The sequence below is a fragment of the Tamandua tetradactyla genome, chromosome 2 (assembly GCF_023851605.1).
Source record: "Tamandua tetradactyla isolate mTamTet1 chromosome 2, mTamTet1.pri, whole genome shotgun sequence".
NCBI classification, from domain to species: Eukaryota; Metazoa; Chordata; class Mammalia; order Pilosa; family Myrmecophagidae; genus Tamandua; species Tamandua tetradactyla.
Genome location: NC_135328.1, coordinates 96,666,447 through 96,670,216, shown reverse-complemented (window position 1 = coordinate 96,670,216; position 3,770 = coordinate 96,666,447). Strand labels below are relative to the sequence as shown.

Below are 3,770 nucleotides of genomic sequence, written 5' to 3'. Positions count from 1 at the left end.
CTTACCACAGGCTACACAATGTCCTGTGAGGGTTCTTTATGAGAAAAATGCCAGTCACAGCTTAAAACCTTACTTTGGAAGGAACTAACGAGAAAGCAAATTGGAAGGTGAGACTTCATCTTTGTTTTCAAATGAGTGGTCTTAATTTTTTTTCTTATAGAAAAAGTTTAAATCGGTTTTTTATAAATATATCGAAACCATTAATTTTTGCAGCATTCAGAAAAAGCCCAGCACTTGGTTTATATAAAGTCTATGAGAAGAGGTTAGTAGAGATCATCTAATCTTAAATCGTGACATCATTCATTCAAGTCCTTGGCACCGTCCCTCGCCTGTTAGAGCACAGCATGCCTGGCTACGCCACTGGTGAGCTTTAATAGAAGCTCGTTTCGAAAACTGGGAGATTTCTGCTACAGTTATACATCCTTTGACATTTTGTTTAGTAGCCAAAATCAGCAACCCAGCTTTTCTTAGGTCCTCATACGCTAACATTTTATACGGCTCTTCTCAAGTTACAGAAATCCTTTCCCTGGCTGTACTGTCCACATCAACTGTTACACACTCAGTGTTAGTGTATAAGTGTTCCAGGAAGAATGAAGAGATTCTTGGCCACCAATATCCCACATTAGGAAACGTGTGTTACTAACAATTATCTCTTCTACATGACTTCCTGTGGGGAAGGGGATGTATGTACAAGTTCATTCATAGAAAACTGGTAAAGGATGGTAGTTTTCCCTGCAGTATCTAGCCCAGCATTGATAACTTTGTGCTCTGGCTCGCGGACAACGCCACCGCCGCGTTTCCTGCGAGGAGTCTTGCGGGGGGGCCCCCTCCGCCCCCAGTTCCTCTCCAGTGGCTGCGGTGGCCGCTTCCATGCGAGCAGGGGTCTCATTGTGCCTTTGATTTATATTTTCCTAATGATAATTGAGGCGGAGCATTTTTACATGTGCTTGTTGAAATTTGTTTATATGCTTTGGGGGAAATGTCTGTCAAGTTCTTTGTCCAGTTTTTAATGGGTTGCTTGTCCTGTGTGGTTGAGTTGCAAAAGTTATTTATATATTCTAAGGGTCTCAGTACTAGATCCTAATCAGATAAATAATTTGAAAATATTTCCCTCATTCTGTAGGTTTTTTCATTTTCTTAATAATGTCTTTTGATGCATAAAATATTTTAATTTTGATACAGTCCAATTTACCTATTTTTTTCTTTTGTTGCTCGTGCTTTTGGTATCATATCTAAGAATTCATGGCCATATCTATGTTTTCTTCTAAGGGTTTTATAGCTTTAGCTTTTATATTTGCATCATTGATCCATTCTGAGTTAATTTTTATATATGGTGTAAGGTTGGGCATCCAACTTCTTTCTTTTGCTTGTGGCTGTCCAATTGACCCAGCATCAATTGTGGAAAAGACTGTTCTTTTCCCATTGAATGGCCTTGGCATTCTTGTTAAAAATGTATTGGTGGGTGGTGCGATGGTGGCTCAGTGGCAGAATTCTCACCTGCCATGCTGAAGACCAGGTTAAAAAAAAAGAAGTATTGGTAATAGATGTATGGGTTTATTTCTGGCCTGTCAATTCTATTCCATGTGTTCATGTATTTTTGAAAATTAAATATGAACATAATAAAATTTCAACCTGTGTGCAACCAAGATAATTCTGAACTTATCAGCCTAAAAACTTTGGGGAGTTTTTCCAGTCAATGTATAAGAGCATCTCGCATTAGCCGCCAATGGATGTTCAATATGGAGATTCTTTCAGGGTTAAAGGAAAGAATATAACCCTATATATTCTATCGCAGCAACTGATTTACTTTAAGTATTCTTTTTTTTTTTTCAAGTATTCTACTTTAAACCAAAATTCCGGCACAAGCTTTCCATGAAAATCCACAAATGCCAAGTCTGAAGGACTATTTCTAGATCTCCCTGATCTCAAACTCAATATGGATCACTCCTTCCTACCACCAAGCTTCTTACACATACCCTCAGTGGCTTGTAAATACCTTCTTTCCACTGGGAACTACATATTTAAAATGGACTTATCATTAAAGAGATCTCATTTGAGTATAATTCAATATATTTAAGGAGAGAGTTTTAGGGTAATTTGTGCCAAAGGAAATTGTAAAGCAACTATGCACTCCAGGCATGAAAAACTGCAGCCGCAGATAAAGAATTGGTAAGACAAACTGGTTAGAAAACCCTTTAGATCCTTTCAGAATAGATTATATGCCTGATTAGGTTTGTGATTGAAGATGCACTAGAGAACAAGGGCTCCATTTGATGTCAAGCATCTACTATTTTTGCTGTGCTACATGGTAGATATTTTTTGATAATGGCAGGAGACTCTGGTTCCTGGATTTGCCATGAAAACCCTATTTATAAGAAATGTAGCCCTTGGCATAGCATCAAAGCATCTGCATTCTCCTTAAATGGAACTGCTTCTTGGGAGTTCTTACTTAGTAACACAAAATGGACAAGGTGTGAAACCATATCGCATTTATCTACATGACAACCACAGACTGCTATTATGAAAGGGAGCAATTGTACTTCAGCTTGAAAGGACAGGATGGGAGGGAATGGAGTAAAGTATCACCATCTCACATCCAACTCCTGATTCATATCTCTCAATTCATTGTGGATGGGAGGAAGACAGGAGCAGAAAAATAATTCCAAATATCTGAGACTGAACTTTGAGGCTAAGAAGACTTTCATGATGCCTTGAACAAAATAAAAGCCTAAATATTAATTCCCTTCTGGAGAACTACGACCATTAACCTGCCTCCTGATGTGAGACTGCTGTAAGGGGCTAGGCGGGTGTGGGTAGATCTGGAAAAGTCAGTGATATGGGACTGCTTTTCCAACACATTTAGGTTGTATCAGAAATCAAGCCGTTACTATAAACAGACCGAGGCAGTTAGCCCTGTGGTGTGATTCTAGCTCTATAGCCACACATTGATGCCCATTAACTGAAAGCTTTTCTACCAGCCAATGCATGCGATTCCATCTCTTGAGTTTTTTCCAAGGTTTGGCATATTTTTATTTTATTTAACTTTCACATTTACAAATTTAGGACACTTTGCTTCCCACTGCCACTTTCAGAGAAGGAAGGTTGAAGCTGCCTGGAAAAAAGAAATCCCTAGGATAGTCTGTACCCCTTATGCTCAGAGTTGAGTACTTGGAACTTTACAGAGGGACAGTGCCCAATATCTTGAGGCCTTCACTGTCAGGCTGCACCTGCCAGGGTACCTATGGCTTGTTCCCCCAGCAGGGCCCAGCTCAACACCCAGAAGAAATGTCACTAGAGGCTGTCTCAACCCAGGATTTTATTGCTGGTGAGTTCAACTACCCAACCTCCAACCATTTAGTCCAAGATGGTGGTCCAGGATTGTACAGCTTGCTGCATCCCTTGAGTTTTATTCTCTAGCTTAAGGCCTCTGCTACCACTAAAAATGAAAATGCACACAGGTTAATTCTTTGAGTTATGAAGACTAAGTTGGGGATTCGTGTGAGTGAGCATTTTAACTTCAGGGTTCTGACATTCTGATAACTAGGTCTGCTACTAGGAACACTATATACAGATTGGAGAATGGCAGGGGTAAGGGCCAGTGAGGCCTGGGTTCGGGGAACAGCTACTTTATAAATTGGCCTCAATTTACATGGATTACTGACTGACTTGCATTTGGGGACAAAATATTATTTGCCAAAAGGCAGCCTTTGTTAAGTGCTTGGATTCCATCTGAGCTCATCAACCAGTGGGAAAGCAAGCGTGGTGTAGAG

At 39.9% G+C, this 3,770-nt stretch overlaps 1 pseudogene; it reads right to left on the bottom strand.

Moving 5' to 3' along the window:
- Nucleotides 1-273: 273 nt before the first annotated feature.
- Nucleotides 274-763, bottom strand: LOC143661181 (ADP-ribosylation factor-like protein 5A pseudogene; annotated as a pseudogene).
- Between the last annotated feature and the right edge of the window lie 3,007 nt (nucleotides 764-3,770).